At 44.8% G+C, this 27,338-nt stretch overlaps 1 pseudogene; it reads left to right on the forward strand.

Moving 5' to 3' along the window:
• Nucleotides 1-27,338, forward strand: LOC119532761 (annotated as a pseudogene).

Raw genomic sequence — 27,338 nt, forward strand, 5'->3', positions numbered from 1 at the left:
ATGGCAGGTGAGGGCTTCGTTGTCTGAGACTTCCTCCACGGGCAGACCCCCCCAGGCTGCTCCTCCTGCACCCACAGTCCCTGCCCTCAGACCGCTGGGCATCCACAAGGCAGGGGACATTGAAGACAAAATTCACCAGCATAGAGACAGGCTGGTCTGTTGCCCTCTGCTTGTAGATGGGCAGTGGAAGCCCAGAGACAGGGAAGGACTTGCCCAAGGTCACAGAAAAGGTCAGTGGCTGCTCCGGTTATTTGTGATTATAAGGAAATGGGATGAAAAGGCTGAGTCTTCTAAGGCAAAACCACTGACAAATCTGGGAGAAGTTAAACCTTCCCTTAAAGGAGAAGTGGATGATGATCTAATTCATCTCCCCTGTGCCGGTTTGACTGTATTATGTCCCCCAGAAAAAGCCATATTCTTTGATGCAATCTTGTGGGGCAGACAGAATAGTGGGGATTAAGCTGGAACATTTGAATTAGGTTGTTTGCATGGAGATGTACCCCACCCAGCTGTGGGTGGTAACTTTGGTGGGATACTCCCATGGAGGTGTGACCCCACCCATTCAGGGTGGGCCTTGATCAGTGGGGCCATATAAAACATGCTGACTCAAAGAGACTGAACGGAGTACAGCTGTGAGTGACGTTTTGAAGAAGAGCAAGCTTGCTAGAGAGGAATGTCCTGGGAGAAAGCCATTTTGAAACCAGAACTTTGGAGCAGACGCCAGCCACGTGCCTTCCCAGCTAACAGAGGTTTTCCGGACGCCATTTGCCATCCTCCAATGAAGGTACCTGATTACTGATGTGTTACCTTGGACACTTTATGGCCTTAAGACTGTAACTGTATAGCCAAATAAACCCCCTTTTTATAAAAGCCAATCCATCTCTGGTGTTTTGCATTCTGCAGCATTAGCAAACTAAGACATCCCCTCACTGAATAGTTTATTAATGAGGGGTTTTCTACAGCAGTTACAAACAAATCAGTACATTGTACCTGTGTTGACACTCTGCTCTCAACCCAATGACTTACTTGGCCTCATTGGAGATTTAATATCTCATCTGGAAGAAGAGAATAGACACAAGGACACACAAACACAGGGGCAATTTATGACTTGGGTTGAATAGAGATAACCATATTTCTCAAAACTACATGGCCTAACGTCTGGATAAACATAGAAAATAGGCCTGGAAGATAAAGAATCAACGATCCCCCCAACAAGGAGAAGTCTCTTAGCCAAGCTCGTGCTTGGTGAGAGTCGGAGCCACGGCCCACCCAGCCTCTGGCCCTCTCACTGCCCTGTGCTACCCCCAAAGCAAGGCAAAGCCCCTGACGCTCCAGGCCCCATCGGGCCCCAGCTTTACCACCCTCCCAGCTCACCTCTCAGCTCCATGCAATGGTACCCATTACTGTGAACCAAAAAGAGATTGACAGTAAAGAGGGGGAAACTGGGTAAACAAAACCACCGCTGTTTGCAAGGGTTTCCCTGGAGGCAAGAAAATAAAGTCATATACTTGCTCTCCACTTCTACCGTGTTCCCTGATCTTCCTATAGGGTTACAGGCATTTACTCTCTTCTGTTGGACTAAGATCCCCTTTCTCAGAAGAGGAGGTGCCTAGCAGCTTTGCAGATCTGGCCAAGTGTATAGTGGAGCAGGAGTGAGTACCTCAGCCATTGGACCAAGCTTCCCTGGGGTTTCCGGAGGCCAGGGAGCCAGAAGCCAAGCCAGAATTGTCTCTATCCCTCTTTTATCCACTCTGGGGCTGAGACTCCCAGAAACCCCTTAACCAATGCCTGACTTGCCTCACTTGCAGAAAGCACCCTCAGTCACAAGGCAGTGAAAGAGCTGGAGCCTGGTTCTGCTGCTGTTATGACTCCAACACCTGCCACTCCTGCTTCTGAAAATGCCAGGCCTCCAACAGGTAAAGCACTTCTCTCCTGTGCTCCTTTCTCGCCCCATCACTACACTTAAAATTACCAACCGTTTACAGGAAAGATAACGAGACCTAGTCCCTTGATAGAAGGGGTTAATTATTACAAACCAGGAAAAGGAGTTATTGTAGGCTGGCACCACCTACCTGGATACAGAGTAACTAGGCTGTTTTTCAAAACACCCAGGTTTGGGCCCAGTTTTCACTTGAGAAGCGCCAACTAACTACAGTGACAATGTGAGCTACACAATAGCATTGCTGATGAATCATTGAAAAGGCCAAGTGATGCAGGGAATGCTTCATTAATGACTCACCCCTGGAAAAATGTGTCTCCATGGCCCAGTATCTAGACTTGGCCCATTATACTACAATCACAGTTCTCTTTTAAACCCTTAGACCTCTCCATACAGACTGTAAATGTCTTTGTAACTTTGAACTTTGAAATAAGTAATCACAAACATGCACCAAACCAGGACCCATGCTCAGAAGAGCCCCCAGCCCCCACCTTGGCTTAATGCTCTGCTATTGGTATCTTGAAATTCTTAATAATTTTTGAACATAGGATCCCAAGAATTTCCATTTTGCACAGGGAACTGCAAATGATGTAGCCAGTCCTGCACCAAATTCTTAAAGAATAAAACAAGACCATGCAATAGAAAATGGAATACAAGAATCCATGCATCAAGCCTCTTTTGCCCTCCTTTGAGTCAAAATGCTCCCACTCTTAAAATTCTGAGCTGTGGAAACTTTTCTTTTTCCTTTCCTTTTCTTTTTTTTGAAAGGGTTTTGTCACATTAGAAATCCCTTATTAGTGGGTCTGGGTCTGTCCCCTAAGCTAACGGTTCCACTCCCAACCATCCTGCCAGAAAAACATTTTGACCACCTGCTGCATCTGCGCATCCAAAGTTGGGGAGCATCTCCACTCTTGAACTAGCAGAGGGTTCAAAGTCCATGCCACAGTGTGCTCATTAGGTAGGAATTGGGAGGGTCTCAGCCAGCCTTTCCCAGGCTGTTTCTCATTTATTCAAAAATGTTTCCGCAGAGAGGGTCTCTCTGGACAAAACAAGTTTTGGAAACTCTGAGCCAAATAAAGTTAACTTTCTGAACTGACAGACTTCTCAGAACCTTTGAGAAATTAACAGGAGTTGTGACTCTCCAAGACTGGGTTTCCAGCACTTCCCAAGTTGATTTGACTATGAAGGTTTCTAACAGACCCACCCACTCAGGGTAGTATCTGTCATCAAGCTGATGAAGCTTAAACATCAGGGCCCCTTACTTGCATAGGCTATTCCAGGACCCTGGAAGATCCCTAGCAAAGTGCTCACATGGTCATATATTAGTATAAAATTGGCAAAAGTAAGTTATTGGACAACTGTCTGGGGGACATCCATGACTGAAAACACATTGTACACCAGGCTGGAATGGGTGGCATGGCTGAGACTGCAGCATAGAACTGGAAACTTGATACTGATTACACCCTCCTCCTGAGACCTGGCCCCATCTGATCTGGGAAAATCTGAATGGGGTAATCAAGGAAACCAGATGCCTACACAACAACAAATTATGAGTCACACTAGGTAAAATGAAGATCTGGCCCAGCCAAAGGCAAAAACTTACACTTCAACTGAGATACAGGAGTTGAAACTACTAATTAAAGATGTTCAAACAAATATGCTCAATCAATTCAAAAATCAAATCAACAAGTTGAGGGAAGATATGGCAAAAGAGATGATGGATATGAAGAAGACATTGGGCAAGCATAAGGAAGAACTTGAAAGTTTGAAAAAACAATTGGCAGAACTTAAGGGAATGAAAGGCACAATAAAAGAGATGAAAAACAATGGAGACATACATTTGAAGAGGCAGAAAAAAGGATGCATGAGCTAGAGGATAGGAATCTGAAATCCTACACACAGAAGAACAGATAGGTAAAAGAATGGAAAAATATGAGCAGGGTCTCAGGGAACTGAGGGATGACATGAAGCACATGAACATACATGTCATGGGTGTCCAAGAAGAAGAAGAGAAGGGAAAGGGGACAGAGAGAATACTGGTGGAAATAATCACTGAAAATTTCCCTTCTCTTATGAAAGACATAAAATTACAGATCCAAGAAGTGCAACATACCCCAAACAGAATTGATCCAAATAGACCTACTCCAAGACACTTAATAATCAGATTATCAAATGCCAAAGACAAAGAGAGAATTCTGAAAGCAGCAAGAGAAAGGTGATATATCACATACAAGGTAAGCTCAATAAGATTGTATGCAGATTTCTCAGTAGAAACCATGGAGGTGAGAAGGCAGTGGTATGATATATTCAAGATACTGAAAGAGAAAAACTGCCAACCAATAATTCTATATCCAGCAAAACTGTCCTTCAAAAATGAGGGAGAGTTTAAAATATTTTCAGACAAACAGACACTGAGAGAGTTTGTGAACAAGATACCTGCTCTACAAGAAATACTAAAGGGAGCACTATAGGCAGATAGGAAAATATAAGAGAGAGAGGCTTGGAGAAGAATGTATAAAGGAAGACTATCAGTAAGGATAAATAAAATAAAATATGACATATAAAATCCAAAAGACAAAATGGTAGACAGTAGACATTACATTGAGTGAAATTAGCCAGAAACAAAAAGACATATACTGTATGGTCTTACTAATATGAACTAACATTGATGAGTGAACTTTGAATGTTACAGTTGAGAACACAGGCTATCAAGAGAGAGAAAGGTTAGAGACTGGGCTAAAGGATGCTGAAGGAGTACAGAAGGTTCAACAAGATTGACTGCATAGATCCAGAAATGGATAGCACAATACTGTGTGATGATAGCACAATATTGTAAGTATTCTGAACAAAGATAAGTGTGAGTAAGGTTGAAAGAGGAAGGCTAGGGGCATGTATGACACCAGAAGGAAAGATAGAAGATAAAGACTGGGATTGTATAACTTAGCGAAAACTAGAGTGGTCAATAACAGTGATTAAATGTACAAATATAAGAATGTTTTTACATGAGGGAGAACAAATGAATGCCAACACTGCAAGGTGTTGAAAATTGGACAATATAGGGGAAAAATACAATCAATGCAAACTAGAGTCTATAGTTAGTGGTAACATTGTAAGATGCTTCCATTAATTGTAATGAAGGCAATATATCAAAGCTAAATGTCTATAAGAGGGGGATATAAGGAGATATAGGATTCTTGGTGTTGTTGCTGTCTGACCTTTTCATTGTATTTTTTTAAATTTTTATCTTCCTTCTATGTTTATTTTTTTATCCTTCATTTTTTTCTCCTCTTTCTCTTTCTTTGAGGAAGAAATGGAAGTATTCTCATATAGATTGTGGTGGTGAATGCATAACTTGTTACTATACCAGAAATCATTGATTGTTTACCTAGGATGGATTGTATGGTGTGTGAATAAAGCTTCTTAAAAAATAAACAGAGGTATACAAGTACTAGAGAAAATGTAGGAGAGAGATGTACCTATTCACTGTTGGTAGGGAAGTAGAGTGGTGCAGCCCACCTGGAGGGCAATGTGGTGGTTCCACAGGAAGCTAAGAATGGGGTTTCCATATGGTTCTACAACCCTATTATTGGGTATATACTTGGAAGAACTGAGAGCAGGGACATGAGTGGACATAGCACACGGGTGTTTATGGTGGCAGTACTCATGATTCATAATGGATGGAGGTGACGTAAGGGTACATTGGCCAATAAACGATATGGTGAACTGTGGTGTATACTACAATGGAATACCTAGATGCTACAAGAAGGAATGAAATTGTGAGGCATAAACCAGATATGAAAAGAAAAACACAATGGACTAACTATAATGTGCAAACTCTGAGAATTGAATCTGAGAGCATAGGTTATTGGGGAAAGGCTTATTGTAAAGTTTCCTAGATTGTAAGCTCTTATAGCAGTCACATCCATTCATGAGCTCTAAAGTTATTTCTAAATTCTGAGATGCTGAACTGTTTGCATATAACCTGGTCAGTCCGTGGAACTTCAGGTATCTGTGTGACACCTGAGACACAGAGCCAGAGTTTGACAGGTGTGAATGTCAGCATTACCCTATAGAGCAACTGTTTAAAAAAAGCTGAAAAAAAAATTAGACTTCAATTAGAGATATAAACGAAATGGGTTTGGTTGGTACAAAGGTAAATCAGACTAAAGGGTAAAGGATGATATTGACTGTGTTTTAAAACTTCAACTTCTACGTGAGACCAAATGAAGAGGTGTATATTTAGTGCAAATTCTACATTTTCTGTGGCACACTACATAATTTAACTTGTATGGTCAGTTTATTCAAATGCCATAATTACATGGAACCTTGAATAGGGTGTAAGATCTGGTTGTTTTGTACAGGTTAGCATGAAGCCCAGATATATCCCAGAGTAATTTAGACAGAAAATAAAAAAGTTTTTAAGCCCCCTTGAGGGACTGGGGGAAAATGTGGACATATTAAACTTCCCTACCTAGGGAATTCTTGATTCTTACAAACAATGGGGACTACCAGTTTAGTAGGCTGAGCCCTTGATCTTGGGGCTTGCCCTTATGAAGCTTGTTATTACAAAGGAGAGGCCAAGCCTATTTATAATCATGCCTAAGAGTCACCTCAGAGAACCTCTTTTGTTGCTCAGAGGTGGCCTCTGTCAGCCAACTCTGCATGTAAACTCACTGCCATCCCCCCTACATGGGACATGACTCCCCAGGGATGAGCCTGGACCTGGCCTTGTGGGATTGAGAAAGCATTCTTGACCAAAAGGGGGAAGAGAAATGAAACAAAGTTTCAGGGGCTGAGAGATTTCAAATGGAGTCAAGAGGTCATGCTGGAGGTTATTCTTATGCATTATATAGATACCCCTTTTTTAGTTTTTAGTGTATTAGAATAGCTAGAAGGAAATATCTGAAACTGTTGAACTGCAACTCAGTATCCTTGAGTCTTGAACCCGATTGTATATCTATATAGCTTACATGGTGTGACCATGTGATTGTGAAAACCTTGTGGCTCACACTCCCTTTATCCAGTGTATGGACAGATGAGTAGAAAAATGGGGACAAAAACTAATGAAAAATAGGGTGATATGGGGGCAGTGGAATTCTTTGGATGTTCTTTTTTACTTTTATCTTTGTTCTTATTTTTATTCTTTTTGGAGTAAGGAGAATGTTCAAAAATTGATTGTGGTGATGGATGCAGAACTATATGATGATACTGTGAACAACTGATTGTACACTTCAGATGATTGTATGGTATGTGAATATAATTCAATAAAATAGCATTTTAAAAAAAGTAAGTTGTTATAACCATATTCTTAAAGAGAGTCCCTAAAAACATAAGGGTGGGAATGGGAAGTTGTTGCTTAGTAGTTACAGAGGTTATGTTTAGGGTGATGAAAAAGTTTTGGTGATGGGCAGGGGTGATTGTAGCACAATATCATGAATGTAATTAGTGTCATGAATCGTACACATGATAGTGGTTCAAATGGGAAATTTTGTGTTGTATGTATTTTACCACAAAATAAAACATTTTTAAAAATGCAATTTAAAAAGTATATGGGCTCTAGACCTCACAAAACCTGGATCCCCCTCTGTACCCATTCCTACATCTGGAGGCCCTGCCCATGGATCTTGCCAAACATCTTTAAAGGCACCCACTTCCCCTATCTTATAGCATTTATAAATAACTCTAGGAGTTGAATTGAAATTGGTATAGTGTCATTTGCTTAGCAGACTTTTAATTAAAGATCCTTTCATGTTGGTTTTGCTTGGTTGCAGGGAGTGTTAATTTGGGTGGCAACTCTCTTTAAATTTCCAAGTCGCAATCAGTTTCACAGGTCCTGGGAAAGTTTTGTGGGCCCCCAGCACAGATCTATTGCACATAAGAGATCAACTGGCACTGCACTTACCAGCCTCTACCAATGCAAAGTGCTATGCTAGGTTATTTTCATCGTTGTTTCCAATTCAGAGGAAATGTCTATTTAATGCCTAAATCAGATTAAAGAGAGATTGGAGTAGAGTGGTGGGAGGAGAGCAGTCTGAATTACAGAAATTGAACTTCTATTATTTTCAAGAAACAGCAGGTTTTCTCGAACTAGGTTAACAAGGTGTTATCTAACAAGACCTTAGGGGACCTGCTTTAATGGTTTGGACAAGATTGTTGTGTAATTAGCTTATCAACTCTGTATATGTAAATGAAGGCTTTCAAAGTGCTTGCAACTGCTCTTGTTCTTAAATAACTGTTTCCCCGTGACGCTCTTCATTCTCTCCTGCTTGGAGACTTCTTTCCTTTATTCAGCATTTATGGAACTCCACCTTGTGCAAAGCACTGTGCTCAAGGACTGAAATATGAGGAAGCCTCAGTTCCTTCCCTCCAGCAGCCTGTTATCTAATGAAGGGGTCTGCAAACTTCTTCTGTAAAGGGCCAGAAAATAAATATTTTCAGCTTTGCAGATTGTCTCTCCTGTTGCAGCCACCCAGCTCTGCCTTTGTAACATGAAAGCAGCCATAGACAATGTACAAATGAACAAGTGTGGCCATGTTCCAATAAAACTTTATTTACAAAAACCACATGGGCTGTAGTTTGTTGATCCGTGTTCTAGTGAGAGACAGATGTATAAAGATTTACTAAACTATAAACCTAATCCTGTGCAATAACAGAATTGCTAGCCAAGTACTATGGATTGCAGACGGGAGGCAAGAAGCAACTGATGCCCAGTGGGGAGATCAGAAGCTTCCTGAAAGAGGCCTCTGAATGGATGGAGCTGCTGCCTCTTGGTTCAGGCCTTGATTGTTCTACAGTTGCTTTGTTCTTATCTATTTTTCCTCTCCAGCGAGTCTGGGAGCTCCTGAGACCCGGTATTTTCTTCTATTATTCATGGGACTTAGCTAATATGGTGCATATATCCTGCCTGCAAAATCACGAATTCTGAATCAGCATCCAATCAAATAAGGTGGGTATAATAAGAGCAAAACTCTGAGGCGAGCTCTCACCCAGGATTTACATAACCATTTCTTGTTTGGGAAACCACCATCCCTTTGAGATGAATTAGACAATGTAATCTCCTCCAGCAGGCAGCCTCCTCTCTACCTCCTTTATGGCTCTTCGAGACACTTTCTCTTTGCATTTTCAAAATCCAAATGCCATTTAGTTTATTGTGGTTTGTTTGCTCAGGGCTGGGCAAATAAAAGAACAAAGGAGGCTGTGAGCATCCCCCAAGTCTTTGCCGTCACAGTGAGCTTTACAGTCTTCAGAAACCCATCCTCAAAATTCTGGGCCAAGGTTGCTTAAGATGCTGGGTTATAAAGATTGGACAGGAGACGAGGCCCTTTCTTAAAGGACTTCTGATAGCCAATCTCCACCTCCACCAGGAACTAGGAAATGGATGATACTCTGACAATAACAACAGGTAAATGAGTTACTCACCCAGTTAAATGAATGGAGCTGATAATAACAAGGCCCAGAGATTGTTGGGGCAGAGGTCTTACCAAGAGATGGCTTAGGGAACTTAACTACTCCATCATCTCTGTAAGCCTTTCTCCAAAGCCTTCCCAAATTAATATCCAATCTACCTGTGAGCACAGTGTGCTGGCTCTGCCATCCAGATGAGTACCATCTGTAAGCCCCTTCTCTAGAGAACTCTGGAGTCCCCACTACCTATTAATTCCTGATGTGCATCCAGTGCAGGACAATGCTCATGAATCTCACCCCCAACATTTGCATGACCCCAGGAAGCAAGAGGAGGACAAATCAGAGAATGGCTGGTTCCAAAATATGATTCTTCTTAGAATATAAATTATAATGAGCCCCAGCCAGCACCCTGCTCCTCCCTGTCTGACTCTCTCAAGCTGCTTTCTAACTTGTAGGGAGAACACCGGCCATCCCACCTAGCACAGTCCCCACCTCCTAACTTACCTTCCAGCCTCTGCTTCTGATGTTCCAGCTCTCAGTTCCAGTGCTGGAGTCTACTGTCAGGGAGGCTAGGAGGCCTGCTCACTGCCCTTTCTCTTAGCAAAGAATTACCATCAACAAGAGCCTTTCTCTTAGAAAGAATCAAGAAGAAAAGGGAGAGGAAGAGATAGGGGTGGTGACTTAGAATACATTCTTAATCCCCAGCCCCTAGGAATCTTTTGAGTCAATGAACCCAAATTGCCAGAACTCATGGAGTCCATTTCTAAGGAGTATTAAAAAAAAAAAAAAAAAGTCCAGAGATGTTGAGTGAAAATTCATCAGTCATGATCTTGGTGGGAAGATTCAGGCCATCAGATAGGCTGAGATTTAGGTAAGAGCACAGAGGGCCAGGAGTCCGGGGCTTCCTCAGATGAAGTCAATGCCTCATCACTGCTTCTCATCAAGGAAGATATAAAACCCAAGGGCCATGATGAATGCACAACTGTATAATGATACTGTGAACAATTGATTGCACACTGTGGATGATTGTATGGTATATAAATACATCTCAATAAAAATGAATTAAAAAAAAAAAAACAGCAAAGGGCTGGTATCCACTTGACCTCTTCCTTCAAACAGACCCTTCCAAACCCAGAACTAAAGTGAGAGAAGGAAGGAAGTAGGGTGATTTCTCTACCAGTTCAGCTGGCAGGGCTGGCAGTGGGAAGAGCTGCTCTTGGCTGAGCACTTTCTTTGTGTCAGACACATGTTGTCTCCTTCAGTGCTCACACATCGCTAAATTGGGTGTGATGATCTCATTCTACAGATAAGGACCCTGAGGATGGGGAACTCACATGACATTCCCCAGGCCGTTCTTCAAGAATGTGACAAAGCAGAACTCAGCACAGACCTGGTCTAAAACCCACACTCTCACCACAACTCTGTTTCCTTAGAAAGCTAAAGAAGATATGTTTACTATATGTTTCAAATGAGAGAAATTAGGAACTGGAGAGAATGTGGTGAGAGCTTGGTTTGCTAGGAATTAGTGGAATGGCATCCTCACCCCTTCCAGGGAGGGCCTCCTTTCTAGTCCCCGCTTCCTCACATACATCCTCGGTCAGGCCAGAGGATACTAGCCTTAGCCCCTGGGGACCCTCTGTCACATGCTCAGACATGGGGTCCTCCCTTGGCAAAAGTCAGGTGACAGAACAGAGCTCAGACAGTGCATGTGCAGAGGCCCCTTCTTTCCCTGCATCTCCTTTCCTCCACCTGAGCTCTTTGGCTCACAGATGGGGTCCACATCTCCACTCCTCGCAGACACCTTCTTGGACTAAGCCAGCCTCCCAACCCAATCTCTGACCAACCCCTGTCGATGTAATGGGTGGCCTCACCACTCTCCTTCTCTCTCTTGGGGCCTCTGAGACTTGGGGTTCTAAGCTGGAGCATCACTCACACTTATTTCCTCAAAGCTCAGAGCCAGGGCACCCTGGGTAGTATGTGCCGGGGAGGCCGGAGAAGATGTTGGATCTCCAAGTGCAACTTGATGCTATTGTTTGTCCACCAATACTCTGTTCCCAGAAGAATAGCAAGCCAGTGTCCCAGCCCTCTTTCCGCAACCGAGTACAGAGGGCTCAGCAGGTTTACCATCAGGCACTTGGGGCTCCTAGGAACACACTCACTCAGGGAAGTGGAGGGGGAGTATTGAGAACTTATTTGTGGATTTAGTTGTAATTGACCTGGCCAGAGGGACCCCGAGGCCCCAGCTGTTTGCATGGCTGCAGGGCCATTCTCCTCCAGGGCTTCTCTGCATGTTGTCTCTGATTGCACCCTCCCAGCTCCCTCCCCCTTGCCTTCCCATCTTCTCAGGGCCTGAGAGCTACCTGCTTCTTCATGGTTCAGCCTGCCAAAGGCCAAGCCCAGCCTTGCCTCTACCCAGCCCATCATCTCAAATTCTCTCTCTGATTCCATCTGCCTCATTCTGTCTGAATTTCTTAATTCCAGTTCTCAAGAGACTGAGTCTGCTTGTCCCAGCTCATCTTTTCATGCCAAGCCACATCCTAGGTTACTGGCCAGTCTGTGACTATGCTCAGGAGTCAGATGCCCTGCTCTGCTCCAGCCATCTGGGACACCAGGATGGACAGTCACAAGCCTGGCTGGGGGCAGGGGCTGAGAGTGGGCATTTCCCCTGAGAAGGGCCTCCCAGGCTTTCTGAGATTTGGCTCACCCGATGAAAAACCCCTGCTCTGCCCCCTCCTTGGGGCCTTGGTCAAGTCACTAATGCTTCTTGAACTGCAGTTTTTTCATCAGCAAATGAGGAGCTATCTGTGACCAGCCCTCCCACTTTGAACCCTGTAAATGAACACCCAGCATAGGGTCCAAAAGAGGAGGGAATCTCTCTCTCATCCAATAATCCCAAACAGACCCGTCAGTTCTGCAATGAAATATCCCTGCCTCAATTCCCCTCCTACTTCCTCTTGCTCTCCTCAGAGTTTACCCATCCTTCAAGCTCTAGCTCCAGGAAGCCTCCTCCAGGAAGCCCTCTGCAGGCACTCAAGCTCTCCTAGCCCCCCTCTCAGAATGCCAACCCTGCTTTTAGGGAGCCTCACAGAATGTCAAGTTTAATAATACCCTGTCCAATCACACAGTCACATTGTCCTACATGTGTTCATTATCTCCCCAGATTGTGAGCTTGCTGGTTAGAAACCATGCCTTCACTTTCAACAGCCAAAGTACATTGCACGGGGCTAGGCATTCAGCAGGTGCTTAGCTGAATGAATACTTGCTGGTAAAGATTCCAAAGATACAAAAAGGGCTTTAGCCCAGCTTCCTCCTCTTTTAAAAGACCACCACAGAAGTAACCAACACCTGCCAGGCATTGTATTTTTGGCAAAGCCTCTCCATGTTCGTTATCCAGTTAATCAGCAACCCAGGGAGCTGGGAGGAATTGCTCCACAGCGCAGACCTGCAAACTGAGGCCCCTAAAGTCAGTGATTCGCCTGAGGAAGCCAGTAAGTGACACAGCAATAAATTGAGCCCAGGGCTTATGACACAAAGCCCATTACTTTTTTCCACCATGTGGGGCCTGGGCCTTTAAAAGCCAAGATAAAGTTCAAGGGGTGGCAGGCAGTTTTGCTAAATAGAAAACTGCAACCGTCAGGAATATGTGATGTGTTTACACCTGGCTGCAGAGACCACAGAGGAGGCAGGTTCCAGGTGGACCTTGAAAAACAGGTGGAATCTGAACAGGTAAGAAAGAGAAATAACAGAAGCAAAGGTGAAGCCATCGGAGGGAGATGGTGGGTCCAACCGAAAGCTAGAATAGGGAGCAAGGAGGAGATAGAGTAGAGGTCAAAGCCTGAGGGGAGCAGCTTGGCAGCCAAACTACAATGGAATTTTGAATCCCAAGCTAAGGAATGAGATGATGATATGAGCAGAGCAGGAAAATGTAGGAGATAGCTTGTGAGGGTCCACTCTGCAGGGTTGCACCGGGGAATAAACGGGGAAAGAGGTAAGTAAGAATAAGCCAAGGTCATTGCAAACCCCCAAACTGAAGAGACTGCTAAAATGTAGGTGTCATTAATCAACAGGGGGTGGTAAAAATTGCCACTGATTTTGACTGGGAAAGGAAACAGGCAATATCACACAATGTCAAATTTAATAATATCCTGTTGCCATGCACTATTTCATTATTCCACACTTGTTCATTATCTCCCCAGACTGTGAGCTAGTTGGCTAGAAACTGTGTCTTCTCTTGTAGCCTCTACCACTTCTTGAGCAGGGCTGAGCATATAACAGGGTCCCAATAAATAACAGTGGTTTGAATTTTTTGAGAATTTGAGATGGAATGAGCCTAAACCCCAGAGTCAGTGGAGGGACATCACCAAGAAACAGATATCAACTCAATATTTTCTTAAATGTACTCTGCAATAGCAGCCAGAAGCGTCCAATAGTGTCCAACCATGAAACACTCTGCCTCTGCAGGTAGAGAGCGCCCTGTCAGTCGAGGCATTCAAGCAGAAACTCGACAACCAACTGTCAGAGGCTCCGTGAAAGGGATCCCTGAATTGGCGGGGAGTCCAGACAAGGGAGCGCCTGTAGCCCCCACCATCTCTCAGACCCTATGGTTCAAAATGCCATGAATTTGATCTCCAGCTTCGTTGGCATGTCCCATTCAGAAATAGCCAGTCTGGCTTAAAAAAAGAAATCTCCATGCTTCTTTCTATTTCTTTCAAACTCTTTAAATGTCAAGTTCCAGACCAGTGCTCTGCCTTGCCGGGTGGTTGGCTACCGAACCCATGTGCGCCGGGTTTAGAATAGCACGGCTGGCGTGGCCAGAGGAGGAGTCTGACTTCTTGCATGCCTAATGCACTTCTATTTTTACAGCCCTGAGACACGTTGCCTTCCCTTGCTGTTCACATCAATATCACACAGGGACGCTGACACAGGGCCATCTGTCCTCACAGACGCGTGATTTCTGGAGGGGAGGCAGAGAGAACCGGAGGGGGATAGATATGCATTTTCGTTCTAGTTCTGAAAATTGATTTGGGCTACAGTATCTCCCAGACTTGAGCTGACCAGAGTCGCTTTTTGCCGAACCTGGTTTCTTCACCTCCTTCTGAAGCTTAACTCAGCCAATCAGACTGCCCACACATTCAATATTTCATTCACTCATTCATTCATTCACCTGTGACATGCCAGCTCTGGTCTCATGTCCTTTCACCAGGTGTGACCCTCCTGGTGCCCAGGTGGCAGGAGGGATGGAGTCCGGGAGGGAGTGTTACCTGGGGAGTGAGCAGATGAGTCAACCTGTGCCCAAACCGCAAGTCTAACCAGGTGGAGTTGTCCTCTGAAAAATAACCATCAGAGGTTTCCTCTGTACTGAAACAGGAAGTGAGCCCAGACTTGGGAACCAATGAAGGAAGGACTTCATGTATGCAGCGCTCTGGGTCAGTGCAGCTGTGACCCCAGAACCTGGCCTGAGCCGGCCCTTCTGGGAGTGGCTGTGGTAATGCATCTGAAGGGGAGCTGCATTGGAAGCCTGCCATCTGGGGCTTACTGGCAACTCTGGTTCCCAAAGTCCTCAGGGAGCCACAGCTCTTTTCCATCTCCCTCCCCTGATAATGCATCACGCTTTTCCTTTGAGACTGCTGCTCCCCCATCCCTTGTGGTCTTGATGGACCTGCCAATCATGCGACTCCACCTTCCCTGGGTCATGGTACAGTCCCAGGCCTGGCCCCACCTGCCTCTATGCAACACCGCTCCGAAGGGGACGACAGTGATGCAGTCAGGAAGGACCAATGGTGCAGGCATGGCCCAGCTGCCCTGAGATCTGCTGCCAGAGCTAACAGAATGACAACCTCCCTTGATTGTTATTGCTAAATTGATAGGGTAGGAGTCTGTAACTACCAGTGACCATCTTGTGTGCTAAATGGAAAGGACCTATGCGATGAATAAACTCAACCAGAGATCACTGAAGTCAAGGAGAAGAGGGAGATGGAGTCTTGATGACTTCAATTGCTCCCTGGTTCCACCAAGCTGAAGCCAGTCCCTGGAATGACCATTTATGTGCATCAACAAATTCTTTATTCCCTCTCTCTAAAACTAGTTTGTCTTGAGCTTGCAACCAACAGTTTCCTAAGTGACTTGGACTTAGAACTCCCTTGACCAGGTGGGGCATTAAAGAGTAGGATCAAAGGATCACTTGTGCTCACCCTCTGAGGCTACTCCAAACCCTGACCTGGAAACTGTGCTGGGTCAGGAGGCAGCTCCCAGGGTTGGGGGCCCAGTCCCAGGCAGCCGATTTCAGACCTGCCTGAGGCCCCTGCTTTAGGGTCTGGGGTTTTCTAACCTTGGGTATAGAGGGATAAGTTAGTTTATCAGGTCATGACATTCACTTATCACCTGTAGCTGATGGAGAATGTTTTTGAGCCCTTCCCCTCCCCCAGGACTGCAGCTGTCCCTGCCTTGGTGAGAGTTCCAGTGGCACAGCGGTTTCTAGATCCGTGAAGCTCTAACATGGTGTGGTCTGAGGCACATGGATGGATAGGAGGAGAGCACGAGTTTATAGAAGGAAGAATAGAAAATTTAGATTCAGAGAGTCTTCAGTTGGGGTTTATACTTGACCCCTGATGGTGACTTTGGACTATGACTTAACCTTCCATGTCTGTTTGTTTATAAAGTGGGGATAATACCCCCTCCTCACAGGGGTGTGATGAGGATTAAATGGGTGATAAGATGGAGGGAAATTATTGCCTTCACAGCTGGTACCAGAATCTCTCCTAAGGGAAAATCTGTCTTGGTTTGAAGTGATACCTTGGCAAGTGCTTCAGATAGAAGCAGAAACATTACAGGTGGTTGTGTGAGTTATTCACTGGACAAGGTCACCAGTCAAGGGGGCAAATGGGGGCTGAAATCTCGCCTACCTATACTCACCAAGCCATGTGACCCAGCATGGGGTTGCACTTGCCCCTGATCTATTCCCACACACCAGTGAAAGTGGGGTTTCTCAATTCAAATCTGATACCCTCTCTTCCCAGCATTCTGTGGCTCCGTGTTGCCCTAGGATAAAGTCCAAACTACACTGAGTATCTTGCAAGGCCTGCAGATCTGATGCTGCCTGCCTCTATAGTCCCCTTTCTAGCCACCCACTCTTTTCATTCTGTTCTCCAGCCATCCTGAATTTCTTTCCATTCTTTCAATGTGAAATTCTCCGTCTCCCTCCACTCTTCAGATGGGGAGACCGAAGTTCTGTCAAGGCAAATGCCTGGCCCAAGGTCATACTGCTGCTAAGAAGCACAGCCAGTTGAGAACCCAGATCCAATAAATCCAAAGTCCACCCTCTTTTGGATACAGCTTTAGAGGTGGCACCCGGCTAGAGCACAGAGAGCATTAAGGGTCAGGAGACCTTGATTGTAGTACCTGATCTGCAAGTACTAGCTGAGTGACCTTGGGCAAGTCACTTTTCTAAGAATCTTGACCCCACTACATACTAGCTTTGTAATCATCAAGTGCCGTATGTACCACTCAAGGATCATTAGGAGATATTGCAATGGGATTATATGGGAATTGGCTGCTCTGGTCCCTTCTGCTCTGAGTGGGAACTCTGTTGTGCCTTATGAATAAAACACATAAAATGAAGCACAGTTTGAAATGGAAAAATCCCTGGCCAGAGCAGCGCAATTTCTAAGGGCCCAGGACATCAAAGCAGCCAAAGTACCTGGGGATTGCTAAAGCACTCAGAATAAAACAGACATTCAATTCCAGCAGCTCATTTCCTTAACAAAGATTGGAACGAGCAGAGAAATGACACTGCAGGAATCTATTTTACGGATAAAGATTGGAAAAATAAGAGAAAATGAATTTCCGCCACTTCAATCTGCAAATTGAAGCTTTTCCACTGCCAGGCCAAATGCAATTGCACTTATGTCAGCACATCACCCAGCCGGGTCAGCTTGGCAGAGCCTCCCTGCAGAGAGAAGCTCTTGCTTGTCCCAGCTAGGGCCTAGGGAGCCTTTGACTCGCAATGGGCAGTCCTCTGAGACTTGAGATCTGAGACAACCCTTTTGGGGTTTCTCTCAAAATGCTGGCCACTGGCCCAGCCACTCTTCTCCTAATAACATTCCCTGGAGTCTGAACCATTCTAGGCCTTTGCAGAGGGAATCCACTCACCCTCCTCTCTACCACTTGGATGGAGAAGTGGCAGCACAAATACACCTCCATTACAGATTTTAAAACATACTGATTTTCCAAACTATGCACATGAACAAAGAGTACATGCACACCCGAGGACCCAGCAACTCTTCTCCCATGTTGTGTAAGTTATCTACTGCTGCGTAACAAATTGCCTCAAAACTTAGTGGCTTGGGATGGTGATGACAATGGCACAACACTGTGAATGTAATTAACACCACTGAATTGTATACTTGAAAGTGGTTAAAATGGGAAATTTTATGTAGTCTATGTTATCACAATAAAAATTTAAATAAAACAAAAACCATAGAAGTGCATAGCACAAGCACAATGAGTAAACTCTAATTAAACTATGGACTATAGTTAATCATATAATTATAATGATATTGGCTCATCAATTGTAACAAAAGCACTACACTAATGCAAAGTATTAATCAAAGGAAGAACTGTGTATGGGGCAAGGAGAGGGCGCAGTATATGGGAACTCTGTAGTTTCTGCATAATTTTTCTATAAACCTACAACTGCTCTTAAACACACACACACACACACACACACACAAACTTTAGTGGCTTAACACAATAGCAAACAACCCTAATCCCGCTTTCTGTGGGGTAGGAATTTGGGAGCAGTTTAGCTGAATGCTCCTGACTCTGGTAAGGGTGCAGTCAGGTTGGGGCTTCGGTCATCTGAAGTTTGCACAGAGGCTGGAGGATGCCCTTCCAAGCTCTGACTCACACAGATGTTGACAGGACCCGTCTCTCACCATGTGGGCCTCTCCACGAGGCTGCTTGAGTGTCTTCACAACATGGCAGCTGCTTTCCCCCAGGGAGGGCAATCCAAGGGAGAGTAAGGCTGCAATCTCTTTTATGACCGGCCTTGGAAGTTGCAGTATCCTACAACCCTGTTCAAAGTGGGAAGGCGTGAATTCTAGGAGGTGTGGACCGCTGGGGACTGCCTTGGAGGCCGGCAGCTACACAGGTCTACACTGCACAGAAATCCACACCAGGATAACAAGTTGCTGTGAGAGAATGTTTACTGCAGCACCCCTGGTCGTGGTAGGGAGGCAAAGAGGGAGACGTGGTAGATACACCCTCGGGAGCTTCGTGCAGCACGTGAGAGGAAAGGAACATATGGACATGTGGCAACATGGATGGATCTTAAAAACAGAGCGAGTTCTATGACCCCACCCCATTTACATCAGAGATGCATACACATAAAACACCAAACACAGTTTGCAAGAACACATACAGACAAGAAAACACATGTTGTTCCACGTTAAACCTATTAGAATGACCGACTGTGGCGTGTGGTGGGAATTGGAATTAAAAGGAATAAATAAGAAAACAAACAACTATATACGAGTAGGGCCTTATAGGGATCTCCTGCACCTAAGGAAAACAACAACAAAGTAAAACAGAAAATCCTTGTACATGGAAACAGCTCACATCCCCTGTAGCTGGGTCATCTAGAGTGACACCACTGGCAACACAGCTCCCTTCAGAGTGGTTGGTTGGTGATTGCTGTCGTTATTGTTTGTTTTTGTTTGGCATCCAAACCCGTCTCCAAACCACTTTCTGTCTAGAATTCCAGGCTCCATTACACAGCCTGAATTCATGACCTTCCCTCCAAATCAGTGCTTCTCCTGGAAGCTCGCTTTCGGGGAAGGGCCTCCCCAACCACCCAGCCATCCAGGTCAGAAACTGCACGTTAGCATCCGTCCTTCTGCCCCCTTGCCTGGCTCCACATCTGAAGAAGTCCCCCACGGATACCAGTTCAAGCCTTCCTCATCCCCTTTTTAATAAATAGAATCTCCTTATCTGCAAAGTGGGAATATGAATACTTGCTTTTGTATCAACTAAGGCACTCTGAGTTGCAAGCAACAGACAAAAAAACAGTTGAAGCAGGTTGAAGCAAACGTGCCAGCAGGCCTGGTTTCTATCTCAGGTTCAGATCGGTTCTCAGCCTTGGGTAGGCCTCTCCTGCCCGGGGCTCTCAGGAAAGTTCTCCCACCATGTGCTCAAGCTAGAGGGAGAAACGCCTGGTCTTTCACCCTCTCTGCTTCAGGTCCCTAAGGAAAAAGTGAGATCTTGTTCCCAAGCATCAGTGGTTGTGTTTGGGGCATGTGATCATCCCTGATCCACTCAGAGGGCCATGCCTGAGCCACCTGTCACACCTCTGTCTTGGGGTAGATGCTCCACCAGAAGCACAAGGAATGAGAGTGGGGGAGGATGGGGTCCCCCAAGGGAAAATGGGCAAATGGAGCCTAGGTGGCAAAATGGTTGATGGCCACCATTGCTTCAGGGGACAGAAAGATACACTGAGATTATGTGTCTGGCGTGCAGAATATTCTCTGTAAACATAACTATCACTGTCATCGGCATCAGCATTATTAACTTTTATTTATTTACTTGTTTGTTTGTTTCTTTTTTAATAATTGATTTTTTTTCCTTTGCATTATTAACTTTCGGAGAAGTATGTGAGCACATTGACATTTCAAAATGCTAGAGATTCCAAAACTTAGCAGCACACGCAAACACGAACCCTTAGGATACTCAAAAGTTGTTGGCATATTAGATAGAATGGCCAGTCAGTACCACCCATGATTGTATTTGGCTTCCATAAATTAAAAAGACTTTTACATGTCACCGCTTTCTAAGGCATGTGTGCATGATTTGGCCATAGAAAGCATCTCAGATTTAAATCTAAAACACTATTAATGCTACTCAAAATCTTTAGGAAAAAGAGGAATATTCCAGCTTATCGGAATTCCTGCAGTTCTTCCAGTTGGTTCCACACACACAACTCAGGCTGTTTTTTAACCCAGGATCTTGTCTGATTCTTCAAATCTTTTCTGTGTCAAAGTCTTCTCACTTCAACTAAATCGTCGTCTCCTAAAGGGCCAGAGGAGCCTGTCTACACATCCCTGGATCCCCTAAAGTAGCCTCTTAGGATGAAGACTTCTGAGTTGGCTGTCTGTCTGTCTCACTGGCTGGCTGGCTGGCTGGCTGACCCACTGTCTGGCTGGCTGACTGAATGACAGTGTGGCCTGGATCCCAACCGTTGGCAGAATTCCCATCTGTCTGCACAGCCAGCTTCCCCCCCTGCCCCACTGCCAATCAGGGCTTAGGCCCCGTGCATTAGAGACTCCATTTGTGCCATTAACGGGAACTTCAGCAACAGCTGCCGATAGCAGGTGCAAAGCCAAACAGAGCCAGGCTCTGGAGAGAAATCTTTTGCTTGTTCAAGCCAGCTGTATAGAACAGTGATGAGAGACGAGAAGGGAAAAAAGTTCTTTCTGAAAGCCAGGACAGAACAGGGAAAGTTTAGCCCAGGTCATTTTCATCATTGACGCTATCGGCTTGATGGGCCATCTGGTCCACCCAGTCACACTGGAGCTTAGTGCCCCTCTTCCCAGGGTCTGGGATGTGCCCATCTGCTCCTCTTCACTTCCAGGGAGCCCTTGACCCACCTCCAAATCCTTTCCAGGGAGAGGAAGGGACAAGTGGGAGAGAAGAAAAGGAACCATTATTTAGGGCCTCTCACTGTGGACTAACAGAACTCCAGCTCCTCACCTAAAGCTTTTAGAAATGTCTCAGTTTCCACTCCAGAATCCTGAATCAGACCCTGCCTTTCACCTATTTCCCAGGGAATTCATGTGCAAATGAAAGTCTGAGAAGCACTGGTTTGGAGATTCAGGCATTCATTTAGTGATTCAATAGTTTTTTATTGAGTTTCCTATGTGTCCAGCTCTGTTGCAGGCACTGGGGATACCTCACTGACAACAGAGATAAAAAATCCCAGTCCTTGTGGAGCTTACTTTCTAGCGAAGAGAAACAGACAATAAATAAAATAAATGAGTAGAACATATAGTATGCTGGTGGGTGATAATGGTAAGGAGGAAAAATACAGTGAGGAAGAGGGAGGGCAGGTGTAGGGAGGTGCAGTTGTAAACCAGAAGGGCCTCCTGAGAAGGCAGCATTGGAGTAAGGACCTGGGCGGGGAGCAAGGTTGAATGGAGGGAAGGAGGTGGAGTGACCAATTGTCCTGGTTTGCCCGGACTGAGGGGTTTCCCAGATTGTGGGACAAGTGGTCATTGTTCTAGTTTGCTAATGCTGCAGAATGCAAAACACCAGAGATGGATAGGCTTTTATAAAATGGGGGTTTATTTCACTACACAGTTACAGTCTTAAGGCCACAAAGCGTCCAAGGTAACACCTCAGCAATCAGGTACCTTCACCGGAGGATGGCCAATGGCATCCGGAAAACCTCTGCTAGCTAGGAAGGCAGCTGGCGTCTGCTCCAAAGTTCTGGTTTCAAAATGGCTTTCTCCCAGGATGTTCCTCTCTAGCAAGCTTGCTTCTCCTCAAAACATCACTCACAGCTGCACTCAGTTCCCTCTCTTTGAGTCAGTTCATTTATATAGCGCCACCGATCAAGGCCCACCCTGAATGGGCGGGGCCATGCCTCCATGGGACCATCTCATCAAAATCATCTCCCACAGCTGGGTGGGGCACATTCCAAGCAAATCCAACCAGCACCAAAACGTCTGCCCCACAAGACTACAAAGACAATGGCATTTGAGGGGCACAATACATTCAAACCAGCACAGTCATCCTAGAAGAAGGGCCGGGATAGTAGATGAGCTGGGGGTGGGAGCCCTGTTGAGTCCCCCCCACCCCCACCCCCAGTAGTCATCAGCCCAGCAGCGCTGCATCACCAGAGCTCATTAGAAATGCAGGATATCAGGCCCCACCCCAGACCTGAATTGGAATCTGCACTTTTAATAAGGTTCCCATGGGATCCAAGTGCATATTCTCCTTGGAGGAAGGAGCCCATGAGGCCAAGGGAAACACCCACCTAGTGACCCAAGTGACCCCCCTCCAGATGACACTCCAGTCTCCAGAGCCCCAGAATTCACTGCTCAAATGGCAATGGCCCCAGCCCCTTCCTAGGGCCTGCGTGGGCCTCTTCCCAGGCCAGTTTTGCTGCGGGCAAACAGAGTCCGTATGCACAGCCCCAGGCCAGCTATTGCCAGGGCCGGGTTCAGAATTTGGATGTGTGGGCTGGGGCGTCCACACAGTGTGGAAGGACTTGAGGTGGGAAGAGAAGGGGATAGGCCACAGGCTCTCCCGGTGCCATCTCTTTCTGGTGCAAAATCCCGAGTATTCCGAAAATTCTAAATAGGAACCTGCTTTCCAGGTCATTATGAAGATATATGTGTCCAGATAAGCAGATAAAGCCTGTTTAACTTAACAGATAGTCGCGTGTCATGGACTTTTTAATATTTAGACATAGGTACGTGGCCTCCATGTGTACGCTTGCCCTGGGCCCCGCAAATGTTCTGGCCCGGCCTGGGCCACAGCTTTGACCTCCAGTTCTCCTTGGAATGCTCCTCCCCTCCTACACTTGTTCTGTCTGAACCTTAAATGCATGAGGCCCTTGTGGATATCATCTGTCATTTTGCCTGTCATCAATCCTCTCTCCTTTCAGCTGGTGTGTAACGCTTTCTTTTCTGTAAGAAACCCATCCTCTGTGGTTTGAGTGGAGCTGAGCTCCTAGGAACTCTATGGTTGGAGCAATGAGAAAAAAACATCTCCTTGTGATGAAAATGCTATACCCCAAGAATGGGAAACAGGAGCTACAGAGGACATCTTCCCAGACTGAGACCCCAGGTAGCACAGAGAGAAGAACTCAGAACCAGGGATGGGGTGGGAGGGAGACAGAGCCCAAAGAAGCCTGTGTGAGCCCCTGGATCCAGCCGTGCCTGAACCAAGCCAGATCCATCTTTGGACTTCAAAATCACATAAGCCAATAAATGTCTTTTTAAAAAAAAAATAAGCTGGATTTCAGTCACTGGCAACTAAAAGACTCTTAACACTAACTCTAATTCATAGAATCCTAGGTCTTAGAGCCTGAAGGGATCATAAAAACAATCCAAGCAGCCTCCATTATTTGACAAGTGAGGGACCTGAGACTCAGAAAGCGTTGTTCCAAAGCAGAGTAAATTAGGGACAGAGCTGACACCAGAAGGCAGATCTTGCTCCTAAGCCCTATCGCCCCATTCCCTCCCCTTATCACCTTCCATACACTTTCCTTACAACCCCAGCCGGAGCTGCTCCTCTCCCTCCCTGCAGCAGGAGCCAGAGAACCCTGTTCCCACATCTCTGTTTCCAGCCCTGCATATGTGTTATTAGTTCATTGGTCCCAGTGGGTGTTGCCTCCAAATTCAAAAGGTAAATCCCTCGAGAGATTCTGCAGCCCAGCTGGTTTGGCACTTAGTAGGGGCTGAAGGAGCACTTGCTAATTTGCCAGTCAAAGGCACCCATGTGGGAAGGGCCAAATCTGGCCTACTTTCCCATCAAATGCACAATCTCTGAGTTAATGTTTCTTGCAGGCAAGCCTTTTTTATCCAACCAGCTATTTCCCAGGCCATTGTGAGGGACTACAACCAGAGGCAAGGATGCTGGGTTGCTTTTATTCTGCATTTCCTTTTGTTTTCAATTTTCTGCCTGTGGGTTTCTTCCCCCCTCTTCTTTAACAGCCCAAGTTGCTAAATTGCACATCACCAGCAACTCCTGCGAGTTTAGTCCTTAAGTGTTACATTTCTGTAACAGATACTCCAATAAGCAGCACTTATCTTCAGGAGGGGGCTGGAAAGGCACACTAAAATTACATTTCCATTTCTGGTCCTATGTTTTTAAGCTGTTATTTTAGCATTTCTGACTAGTTCACAGTTGACACCTACTGATGGAAAATTAAATGAAACTTGGCCAAGAACGAGCCTTCCCTCTCCACCCGAAGCTGAGAACTATCTCCTTTTTATAACGAGATGCAGCTGTAGAGGAGCAGAGAGCCTCCCAGATTTGGAAATGCAGTATCTGTAGTCCAATCCCAGCTCAGCCACTAATGAGCTCTTGGACCTTGCAAATAGCCTAACCCCTTTGAACCTCCTTTCTATCATTTGTCAAATGGGGATCATACCTGCCTAATGGAGTTACTGTGAGGTTTTATATTATGTAAAATATCTGGCCATACACCGGCAACATGAATGTTGCACTATGAAAATTCTTGGCACATAGTAGGTGCTCAATAAGTGTTAGTTGTTTATTAGTCTTGGTCCTTTTTTTTTTTTTTTTTTTTTTTTTTTAGCCATCTGGTATCCTTTAGACAGGTTTATGTTCCCAACTGGTTAATTAAGTGCTTAAATATGGAAATTTGGGGAATTTTCTCCTTCTTGGGGAAGTTAGCAGTCCTTGTCCCAAATATAGACTACGTAAGGCCACAGGGTCCATCTCAGTTAAAACCCTTTAGGGGAGTCCTACTGTTCTGGGGATCAAGTCCAAACTCCACGACACAACATGTAGGTGAAGCAGCTCCCGCCTCCTCTACTGTTTCACTTCCTGCTATGCCCCCACCTGGAACCTGTGCTCAGCCACTTCCGTCTGCCTGCTGTATCCGTTCCCTGCCCATCAGCCTGGCTAAGTCCTCTTCAGACCTCGAGGCAGGTGTATTTCAGCCTGCCCTTGGGCTCCCACGGAGCCTCGCGCCTGCTGCTCAGGACCATCACCAATGGTCTTGCCCGTCTCCTCCACCAGACTGTGAGCTCCTGGGTTCATGGATTGTGCCTTGTCCATTTTTTATCCTTGGTGCCAGCAAAATGCTTGGCATACAGTGGGGGCTCATAAAATATTCCTGCAATGTTAAATGGAGTAATAAAGAAATGAAAAATAAATAAGAGAAGGATGTTATAATGTTAAGACAGCAACTCTCCTTTAATATATAAATTCAATGCAATTCCAAGTCACATTTTAATGGGGGTTTATGAAACTTGAAAAAGTAATTACAAATTTGTCTAAAGGGTAGATTTACAAGAATAAACAAGATAAGCTTGAAAACCTGCTCTCAAGATATCAAAACATGTTGCAAAGCTTTATCAATTGAAATAGTTGCTTCTGGTAGAAGAATACACTAATAAATTGATGGATCAGACTAAAGAGTCTGGCTAGATCCCTGTGTCTATGAGTACTCGGGAAATGATAACGATGGTATTTTATATCAGCAGAGAAAGTTGGGCTATTTTAAAAATGGAAATGAAACAACAGGATCTCCATATGGGAAAAAGTAAAAGTTAGGGTCCTTCCGATATCAGTCAGGACAGGCTACATTATGCTGCAGTAACAAACTGCTTCCAAATTTCAGTGAATTAACATAGTGAAAGCTGATTTTTGGCTTAGGCTACATATCACTGCAGGTTGGCGGGGAGGCTCTGCTCATTGAAATCACGTGGGAGCCACCATCTCGAATGCTGCCATAGAGGGTCTGGACTTGCATAATTAATTAAACACTTGATCCTGAAATGACCTCATCACTTCTGCTCACAACTCTCTGGCTAGAACTAGTCATATTACCCCTTCTGCTCCCACCAACCACAAGGAGAACAGGAAGTTAAATCCTATCATGTGCTGGGAAGTGAAGGGAACCAGAAATACTTGGTAAAGAGCATGATGACTACCTTCACCACTTCACACACACGGGAAAAATGTTTTTAAATTACTAAATAATAAAAGCAGAAGAAATACAGGGATTTTTAAAATAATCTTTTCGAGAGGTTTGTGTAGGAAGGCTTCCTATTCAAGTCATTAAACCCAGAAGCCATAAGAAAAAAAGTTACAGATATAACTGCATAAAAACATACAAGTTTTGCATAGCAAAGTAATCTGTAAATGAAGATAAAGGACAGTGACAGACAAGATAAAATATTTGTACCATACATAACTGACAAAGGGTTACTATCCACCATATACAAAGAATTCCTGGAATCAATGAGTCAGTAGGTAGAATAATGGACCCATAGTAGACAGGGTTGGTTAAGGATTTAGGGAACTAGGCATGCTCATATACTGTTGTTAGAAGTGTAAGTGATTTTTTTTTTCTTTTTTGAGAGTAATGTGAAAGTACCCATCAGTGTGTTAAATACACAAACAATTAATCCAGCAATTCTTCTAAGAAGCCCACCTATAAAATACCATGTGAAAAGGTATACATGCAACGTTAAAATACAAAATACTATTGGCAAATGTACATGTACCATGTTGTTCATTACAGAATCGTTGGTAATGATAAAAAATATATGGACTTTAAAGGGAAAAAAAGACTAACATATTGTTTTGAAATAAATTATGGAATATCCATGCCATGGAATACCATGCTGTTATTGAGTATGAGGTAGTGTTATAAGTACAGACATGAAACAGATGCTTCTGATACATTTGTGGTGTGAGGTTTGTGGTGCCTATTGATACACTCCTACTCCCCTCTGATTTCTAACATATTGATAATGGAGCTTAAGGACCGAATAGGCTCAGAAAACCCCACCAGCTTTACTAATGGCGAGGTGGAATGAGAGGGTTCGCGGGAGTTTCCAACCACACTCCATGGACCCAGACCTGACTTTTCACAGATTCTAAATCAATATGAGTTTAAAAGTCTCTATTATTCTAATATTAATTCTTCTGCAAAACTTAAGCCTGGAGGAACTTCCACCATGGCTACCATGGCCAGGGTCAGAAAGTGCAGAAGTGATGGTGCAGGCCATCTGCAGAATCCCATCTTCAGAAGTTTGCAAAATAGATCCCGGATTCAGGTGTGGCTCTATGAGCAAGCAAATATGCTCATAGACGGCTGTTTAGAGGTTTTGATGAGTACATGAACTTCATATTAGATGGTGCAGAAGAGATTGATTCTAAAACAAAGTCAAGAAAACAACTGGGTCGGATCATGCTAAAAGGAGGTATTACTACTCTGCTACAAAGTGTTTCCCACTAG

Source organism: Choloepus didactylus, chromosome 4, assembly GCF_015220235.1.
Source record: "Choloepus didactylus isolate mChoDid1 chromosome 4, mChoDid1.pri, whole genome shotgun sequence".
Taxonomy (NCBI): domain Eukaryota; kingdom Metazoa; phylum Chordata; class Mammalia; order Pilosa; family Megalonychidae; genus Choloepus; species Choloepus didactylus.